The following is a 9,418-nucleotide window of genomic DNA, read 5'->3' as shown; positions in this document are numbered from 1 at the left end:
AGGGCCACACCTTGCCTTGAGACTAATTTTTGTTTTTGAAGGCAAGACACTGCATCAATGCATTATCTATTGATGCAATATTTTTATGAGGTACACAAAGTCTTATGCTATTTATCACTCAGGTTTCATATTGCTTGTCAATGACTTCAGAAATGGCAGCAGACTGGGCTCTGGCAGATTATTTTCAGTTGACTAACTGCTGGCTGAAGGAATTAATCACTTCTTTAGCTGACAGGTTTCTCTTCTTTTTACATGGCAGGCAGGGAAGTATGGTGTGAAGCAGATATATTTATTAAACCATCTTCCAGTTCTGACAGGGAAGCAACAAAACGTTCACACCTTAAGTTCGATACCCTCTATTGCGTAAAGTTGGTCTGTTCAAAACCACTTGGAGATGTGCTACTTTTGTTTTGGTTGATTTTTACACTTGCTTTCACACAAGCTTATTACAGTACAATAGTCAGTCAGCCACAAGCCACTCTTCCCTTGCTGTGTAGGTATGGTCCTGCTCCAAACTCATCCTTCAGCTAACAACAGCCATTTTTCCTGGTGAAATTTTCTGTTTGTTTCCATGTGACTTACTAAGGCAACTGTTCCTACTGTGAACTCAGTCACTATTAATTGTCCAAGGCCGACAAAATTATTTATTCTCCTGGGCTTCCAAAAACTATCCATTGGTTCCATCCAGTGAATCTACCATAAAAAACTTTGGTAAAGATTTAAAATTTGTTGACTTATCATTCTGGTGGCATGCATGAATTAAGAGCACAATTTCAGACCTGGGCAACTCTACAAGGAGCGTTTTATGAATTTGTGCTCTAAATTGAAGTTGGCCATCTGATATGCTGATGTTGAGTAAACGATTCTTTTATTCTGTGCTTATCTGGAAAGGCATTTCCTTTCTTTCACTGCTTAGATATGAGCTTAAATAGCAACACTCCAAGGCCACAGTAAAAAAAGGTGTGTATCACATATTGCACGGAATATCACTAGCAACAAGTAAATATAAGCCGTGGCAGAGAAAATGCGAATAAAACAAATATGGCAGCACACGTTTTCGAACAGAAGGGTATGTGGAAGGATCCTGGTGTGGAAAAGACGTCAGTAAGCACAGCGCTGTGCCCCCAGTGACACAGGCTCCCACTGGCGCGGAAGGCGCAGACAGGAGCTCCCGGCTGCGCAGGCTGACATTTCTCCGAGCCCAGACCCGTGGGGGCCGCAAGGCGAGGGGGCACCGGCGGCGGGGGGGGGACCGGCAGGACGGGGGGGTACCGGGGAGCCCGCGCCCCGCTCGCAGCCCCCGCCGGTCCCCGCGCAGGGACCGCTCCGCGCCGGCGGCGCTCGGCGGGGCTGGCGCGGGTCTGGCACGGCTCTGCCCGACCGGCCCGGCCCGCGGGGCCATCGCGCCGCCCCCGGCCGCCGCCCCCGCCCCGCCGCCGCCCTGATTGGGCCCGCGGGGAGGCCCCTCCCGCCGGGCCCCGCCGCCGCCGCGCCGCGCCCGCTCCCCAAATACACCTTGGCGGCGCCGGGGAGCGGCAACGGCGCCTGCCCAGAGCCCCTCGGCGGGGCTGCGGCCGCGGGCACCCCGCGCCATGGTGAGTGAGTGACGGAGGCAGGCAGGGAGGAAGGGAGGGAGCGAGGGAGCGAGGGAGGGAGCGAGCGGCGCCCGGGGCGCGGAGAGGGGCGGCGGGGACCCTGGACAGCGCTGGGACGGGGCGCCCGGCGTGACCGCGGGGCGCGGCCGGGGCCGGGGCTCTCTCCGGCCGGGCGGCGGTCGGTGCTGAGCGCGGCAGCGGGCGGGGGGCGTGAAGCGCTCTCCCCTCAGCGCCCCGAGCCCCCTGTGCGCCCTGCTCCGAGGCAGACATGGGCGTGAGCGGAACAGGGATCTATTCGGGGCTGGAAGCGCTCGGGGAGCCCGCTGAGGGCTCCAGCCACGGGCGGTACTCCGGCGGCCTTTGTGCATTGTGAGGCTTTCTAAGAATTCGCGACCTGCCGATGCTCGTCGAGCTAATTAAATCCATTCAGCCTGGCGTTACTGCGTTATGCTTAGGTAAGGTTTCTTAGCCGGTTTTCAGAGCAATTTCCATCATTCCACCTCATGAATGAGACACCAACCTGATATTTCATCACATACTTGATGCTCTAACAATAACTTGATTTCTGCATCTGCTATTCCAATTGCTTATTTTTCCTAGGAAGAATAAATGAACCCCCAAACTGTGTTGCATTCATGATGATTAGCAGTTTTTCAGTCAATTTCCTCCCTATTCTTTCCATTTCTTCAAGACTTTAGGCTCATAATCCCTTTTCTGAGTGAATAGGTTCGTTTCTGTGGCTAAAGCCCAGTGGGCATTACTGGCCTACGTTTAGTATTCCCTTATAAAATCATCACTATCTATAATCATGAGACACTTGAAAACTTTTTCTCTCATATATAAAGGAGTGCTTTTGTACATCTTTAATACATCTTTTAAACATCTTACGTCATGTCTCAAGCTTGATCTAATGCTGCTTCTAAAATGGCTCTATTTTCAGAGCTGGTCACTAATTCTGGGGATGTAGTAAGATGGCTTTCTAAGTTCGAAGGATGATTTAACAGGGAACAAGTGATAAGCAAGGATGCAGTGTGTCTGTAATGCTGTATTTGGGCTTTTCACATCCACTGGACTACAGGTTACACTGTGCTGCATGTGGGTTGCTCTAAAGAGAGATGGTCAGACATTTGCTATTTGGAATACTAGTAGGAAAACCAGCATTTTTATTCACTTGGATTTTCCATTATTATGTCTGAGAATACAGAGCTACAGAATAATGTAACTGAGGAATTTTTTTCATAACAAGTGTAAGAGTTTAATTATATTTGTATGAATAGAACAAAGTGTTTTACTTATTTGGAAGTGGTCTAATCTTAGAATTTTTCCTAAGACAAAACTCCCAATGTAGCCACTCCCTTTTCTTGTAGTTAGAATTGAGATGATTTGTTTCCAAACTACAAAAAGGAGTCGTAAGGAAACATACACTTTAAATCATATAAATGGGTCTACTACTTTCCTAGGGTCAGGAACAAAAGGTGGTGACAGGCTGTACTGGGAAGAGATTCCTGTAACAGACCATTTTACATAATTAATCAGAGAAGATAAGCAATTCAGGCATCCCGGGAATGTGTGCAAATGTGTTACAAATGTTCTCTTTGTAGGGAAGAGAATTGTAGAGAAGTTTCTTGCTTGGATTGTGTTGCTCTGGGGTGCTACATCCGGCCATACGTTCTGATGACTGTTCTCTTTGCTTTGCCAGTAGCAAGAACCTTAAATGAACCAGGTGATTGTAAGGAAGCAGGAGGAGTGCTGTAGCAGTGATAGAAAAACTTTGTGCTCCCATTCTCAAAAAAAAAAAGGCATTTGCTGCAATCATGCTGATCCAAAGCAGGCAGGAAAAGTATGGAAGGAGAGAGAAGGAAAGCACATTTTCAGATTTCCTGGTTGTACTTCCTTTTTCTGTGGAAATATGTAGCTTGCAGCTATTATGAGTCATGACAATGCAAGATCATGAGGCAAATATTGGAGGAGAAGGTAAGGAATTTAGTTCTACAGTGTTTTTTTTTCCTTTTTGACATCAATAAAATGCCTCACCAAGGTCTCGCTGCACTCTCTTCCATTGGTTCACTTGCTGAGTACTCAAATTAATAAAGTTTTTAATAAAACACTAAAAATGAGAAGTCAGGGTCCATAAAAGTAAGTACTTGAGTATATTTATCTTACTGGGATTAATGCTTTCTTTAAAAAAATCTGTTCTTAGCCTTCTATGACAGTCTGTTTCAAAACAGATCCCATAGTGAAATCAAAACATAAGTAAGAGTTGATAATAAAATTTAATATGCCAAATATCAGTAGCAGTCAAAACCTGGTTATGTCATCCTATAAAAGATAAAATATCAGTGCTATTATGAGTATGAATGCCATCTGTTTAAAATTCAAAAAAAAAAATTACCAAGACTCAAAATAAGTTATCCAAGAGGCCAAGATAGAATTTGTAGCAAACACAGCTATTTTCCTCTTAACTGAAATGAGTTTTCAACAAAAAATCCTGTACATCGTATTGTACTTTCAGCAATCCCCAAGAACTAAAATTCAAGCACCTCAGTAATCTAAGCAAGCATATGGCATGTTGTAAAATATCCACAAGGAAATATGTGCAAGGAGGTACTGGCTGTATTTTGTATCTACTTTGCAGACTAGCAACAGGTTTTTATAAAGAAAAAAATATATTTTTTCTTTATAAAAGCTTAGTCATTTAAGAAAAGTTCTGCATAAGGAAAAAGAAATCTTATTTTAAAAAATTCTTGGAAACTGCAGGATGTGATTTAAAGTATTTTATTGTAATGTTATTTAGAAATCATTGCATTTCAGATGGCACATTTTATTAACAAATGAAATTTGGGCCATTAGAGACCAGCCATTAGAGTTTCTTTGCTGAGAGTCCTTGCACTTTTTGTACTATTTAATTTTTAAAGACCTTTATTGTCTACGTGTCCTAAAATTTACTGCATTTATGGAGATGTTTGCCATTACAATTAAGATTTTTAGCATTTGAAATTTAAATTAGGCCAAATCTCATATTTAACATTACTTTGAATATTCTTTCTAGCATATCTTCACCATTTGAGATATGGCTGTATGATGTTTGTATATTGTATGGCTGTATGTATGATGTATATTCAGTGCGTCTTCCATGAATAGTTGTATGACAAGTAGAGATTCAAGTTTATCATTAAACTTATTATCTTTTTAAGTCAGTTCAAGGCATTGGTTTTTGTTCAACAAAGCAACACTGCTCAGGGCAGAATGTTAGTATCTATTTAATTTTAAAATTACAATAGGATTTAAGCATGTGCTTAAATTGACTATGGCTTCTAGCTATGGTGTAAACAACAAACTAATTTTTACTAATAAAAGCAGCAAAATTTGCTAGAAAAAACAGATTTTGTATAAGGTTTTTGTTTATAGATTCTCATGCTTTGAGACAACTGAAAAAAACATGTTAATATCTATAGTTAAGCCTTTTATTTGTGCCATAGGTACTGACTGCAGCTCATTTGGTGATATGCTTTTCTTCCATTTTTTTTGGTTGTCCTAATCGGATGATGGCAGCTGTAGGTCAGTGCTAGGAAGTGGCTCACCACACAGGATATTTATTTCTGTAGATGTGGTGTTGAGAGCAAGCTGATATCAACTCCCTTTTTGTAGGAGTGCACGTTTCACTGTTCTGCTGCTTCATGACCTAAGCCAGAGCAAATATGCTCCCTACAGATTAATTTTACCTCACCACAGAGAGGCCGCACCACGTCCTGTCCATTGATTGTGACCCCAGGCACCTCTCTGAGCTTCAGGGCCTGCACAGGCCTTCAGTCTCTCCACCCTGTCAGAGCATAGTACTTTGTGATATTCACTTCCAGTTGTTTTTTTTTAATTAATGTTTCCTGTTATATGATAGTTTTGTTAAGTGGAATAGATGCCCTTGCTAAGAATATTACTGCTTTCAGATTTAATTGAGATTAATTGTATTCTAACTGACATTCTCATTTGATTCAAATGTCCCCTTCCATGGTTCAGGCCTTTACTGCTACTTTTAAGCACTCTCCCAGTGGCAGTATTGTGGTACACATTATTCTTGATTTTACTGCTCTGACTCTTTAAATTAGTTCCTTTGTATTACTTAAAGTCAATTTGTGAATTGATTTTCTTCTTGCATATTCACTATTCACACTCGAAGTAGCTGTTCCAAGAGAATGGTGCCCTGCTAGCAGAGGCATTCAAATGAAATCCCTTGTGCAAGTCGACCCCAGGAGGGTAATTCCTTCCAGGGAGGGCACTAAGCCCAGATGATAACCAAGCTGTGACCTTGTGTTATTTTTTAGAGGGTATTTCCTTCATGAGAGCCCCCATCTCTATTTCCTATGCATATGTATCTGCCTGTGAACAGAATGCTGTGCTGTCCCTGATTGAGTGACAAGGCCACTTTTTCTGTGCCCTAAGGCAAGGGGAGAAATGCCTGGAGGCTTACACTCCTGCAGGGGCTGTGGGGCATGGAGCTGTCTGGAATGGGATGGCTTGGGGCTGTGGGTCACACTCTGGAACCCTCCCTTGGGATGGCTTGGGGCTGTGGGTCACACTCTGGAACTCTCCCTTGGGATGGTTTGGGGCTGTGGGTCACACTCTGGAACCCTCCCTTGGGATGGCTTGGGGCTGTGGGTCACACTCTGGAACCCTCCCTTGGGATGGCTTGGGGCTGTGGGTCACACTCTGGAACTCTCCCTTGGGATGGTTTGGGGCTGTGGGTCACACTCTGGAACTCTCCCTTGGGATGGTTTGGGGCTGTGGGTCACACTCTGGAACTCTCCCTTGGGATGGTTTGGGGCTGTGGGTCACACTCTGGAACTCTCCCTTGGGATGGTTTGGGGCTGTGGGTCACACACTCTGGAACCCTCCCTTGGGATGGTTTGGGGCTGTGGGTCACACACTGGAACCCTGCCTTGGGATGGTTTGGCTGTGCTTTGCACTTCACGCTTGGCTATGCCCATTGATTGTTTCAGCTAAGTCCATATAGAAAATAGGTCAGCCATGCAGGGGCTCAGGAAGAGAGCTTCAATTGTGTAGTTGTAATCTAGAAACAGGACGTGTGTATCATCTTGGAGGAGACTGGAACCACTTCCAAAGATGTTATCAAGCATTGTGGAATCTAGCCCTTGGACAGCTATTTGTGTTAGAGAGCTGCAGGGAATATCCCATGCAAGTCATCCAATTGCCTCCCCATGAATGAAGTTAAAATATTTTGTTAGAAGGTTGCATGCTAAGATTCTTTGATTATTTTCCCCTCCACAAATGGAAATTGAAAGAAACATACATTTATGAAGTGAATCTGTTCCTCAGCCCTGTTCTGAGTTATTCAGAACCAAAATACATCATGCTTTTGGGGAAAATGTATTTTGTGGGAATCCTCCTGGTGTAATTCTTGAATGTCACTGATTCCAGACAGTGCAGTAAAACTTGTGGTTTCTGTGATGCCATGTACATTAGTTGCTGCTAAACTCTCCATTTTTAATAAATAATAGTGCAAGACCAAGTTTCTCAATAGTATATTAGACAGAAGTGTGTTGTGCAGCAATGACTGCCTTTCTAATGCTGACCAAAGTAAATGTGTATTTAATTTCATTTTAACCTTGCATTTCACTTGGCACTTGATACAGATGCAGACTGGCAAAAATTGTTCAGGGAAAGCTGATTGCCCTCCTCGGCAAATGCAGAAACTCTTCACACACAAAAGAGCATTAGTAAAAGCCTGAATACAAAGGAACACCTCAGCAATATTTCTAGTTTGTTATTGGGAAAAATTGGGATTTTATGTTTGCTCATAATGATTTCTATGATTTGAAAACACAAGACAATATGCTCAGGTGCTGCCTTCTGGTTAATAGGGAGGGGCATCTGCTAACACGAATAGCTGTGTTTCTCCCTAGCCCTGACTGCTGGCATCCAGGACCCTAAAATACTCGTTGCAGTTCCCGTTTTAAATAGAACTGCTAAAAATGGCAAAATTTCCATGTCTTCAGAGAAAGCATGTATCAATCTAACTTTAAATCTCCTTTTTTGTTGTTTTTGCCGAAATTGTCTTCATAGCTGTCTCTTGTCTCTTTGCACTGGCAAGCTGAAAGTGCAAAACTATTTGCCTTCATGATGAGAAAAATCTTTGGCAGACAGATAAATTTCTGAAATTTTAGTGAAAATGGAGCCATTAGTCCATAGAGCTCACGAGGCATATTTAGAGGTAGGATTTTAGAATTTCCCCATTAGAATGTTATGATGGGGGAGAGTCTGGTGGCTTAAGTAACTTAGCAAGGCTTTTGGTCAATGGGGAACCAATTTTTTTTCTCAAAAACTGTGACAGAAATAATTACAATTAATTATAGCTTTAATGAAATGCTTATTTTGATACAGTTAAAGTTCCCAGGAAAGTTGCATGATATTAAAAACCAGCCAAGGAGAAATGCATTTCCTTTAAGGAATTATGAAGCCTTCAGAAGTAAGAGAATGACATGAAACCTGCTGTGTATTAGCCATGTGGTTTTAGTATGAGGATCCCTTCCTTGTTCTGCCCCTGCATCCTTTCATGAATCCTATCTTCAAAATCTGTTATTATTTTATTGTGTAAAGTGTTCTCGTCCCACTGTTGCTTTTAAGATCTGGCTGCCAGTTTTTATAAGGTCAAACATAACTTTTCTAAATCACTCAGATCTAGTAAACTGCCCAGCAAACTTGTGTAATCTCTTAACTTTTGCTAAGACATCTGGATACACTTCTTAGCTTGGCTGCTGTGTTCCTTTTGTGATCTCCAGCATGCTTTATTTCCCCATTTATAAAGGAGGCATTGTTATGCTCCTTTCATATCCCATTTTTCTGTTTTAGCCATTCAGAGGGCAAACCCTTCAGGTCAGACATCATCTTTTGCTATATATTTCTGTATGGCCCTGCTATTAATTGGAGCCTTCTGGGTTAAAATAAGCACGTAATAGGCCTACCAACAGCAACAGAGAGAGAGAGCAGTATGCAGGGTATCAGTGGCACTATTTCTCTGCTAAGCAACCTGCCCAAGGATCACCTCACAGAAGGTTAAATACCAGTATTTAAGCGTAAACAAAAGTTCTGTAAAAAGTTTTGCAAGTTGTGATCTTGCTGACTAAATAGTGAGACCTTCATGAATGTTGGAAGGTAATGAAATGTTTCCTTTTGCAGACAAAGCATTTGATTGTGTAGTGGCAGTGAAATAACAGAGAGGAGACCAGTCTTCATCTCCAGTTAGGCACAGTTTGCAAAACCTTTTGATGTTCTCATGAGACAGAGACCACATTTGTAGTGTGACCCTGAAAATCTGTTGCTGATCTGAAAATTAGTATCAGCTTCGATCAGGGTCGGACTTAGCCCTGAATGTCACATGCTCCTGATCTGTGGGAGAGGCAGCGTGATTGTCAGCTATATGTGGAAAAAGTCACTGACCATAACGACAGTAAATTTTAGAACCAACAGAGGCATGGCTAGTCACAGTTTGAAGTGTGCAGCTATACCATGCATGAGATAGAGGTGGGTGGGCATCATGTCACTGACTATTCTCATAGCAGATTAGAGACAGGCACTCAGAAATGCCAGTAAAAACGGGCTTTGATGGTTGCCTAATATATGAAATGCGGTTTCATGGTATCTTCCTTTGAGTTTCTCTTTGAAAATTATTTGGAGTTCTAAGCAATCATAAGTTCTAAGCAAAAATGGGTTCAAACGATAGAGGGGAATTAAAAGGAAAAAGTATCTTTTCAAATAGGCTTTGAAACAGTGAAAAACAAGGACTACTGATAGGATACAGGGTTATGCTT

General features: G+C 42.6%; 1 protein-coding gene across 1 annotated transcript in view; it reads left to right on the top strand.

The window, feature by feature from the left end:
* The first annotated feature begins 1,515 nt into the window (after positions 1 to 1,515).
* The window catches only part of GUCY1A1 (guanylate cyclase 1 soluble subunit alpha 1), a 36,266-nt gene continuing 28,363 nt past the window's right edge, over positions 1,516 to 9,418 (top strand). Inside the window, exon 1 of the mRNA XM_054291582.1 lies at positions 1,516 to 1,595. The gene's annotated coding sequence lies outside the window, so the exon portion shown is untranslated. The remainder of the gene's footprint in view (positions 1,596 to 9,418) is intronic.

Source organism: Melozone crissalis, unplaced genomic scaffold, assembly GCF_028551555.1.
Source record: "Melozone crissalis strain CALT ecotype California unplaced genomic scaffold, PUWL_Pcris_2 ptg000006l_1, whole genome shotgun sequence".
Lineage (NCBI taxonomy): Eukaryota > Metazoa > Chordata > Aves > Passeriformes > Passerellidae > Melozone > Melozone crissalis.
Note: the sequence above shows the minus strand (reverse complement) of the source record. Positions and strands in the feature narration are given on the sequence as shown.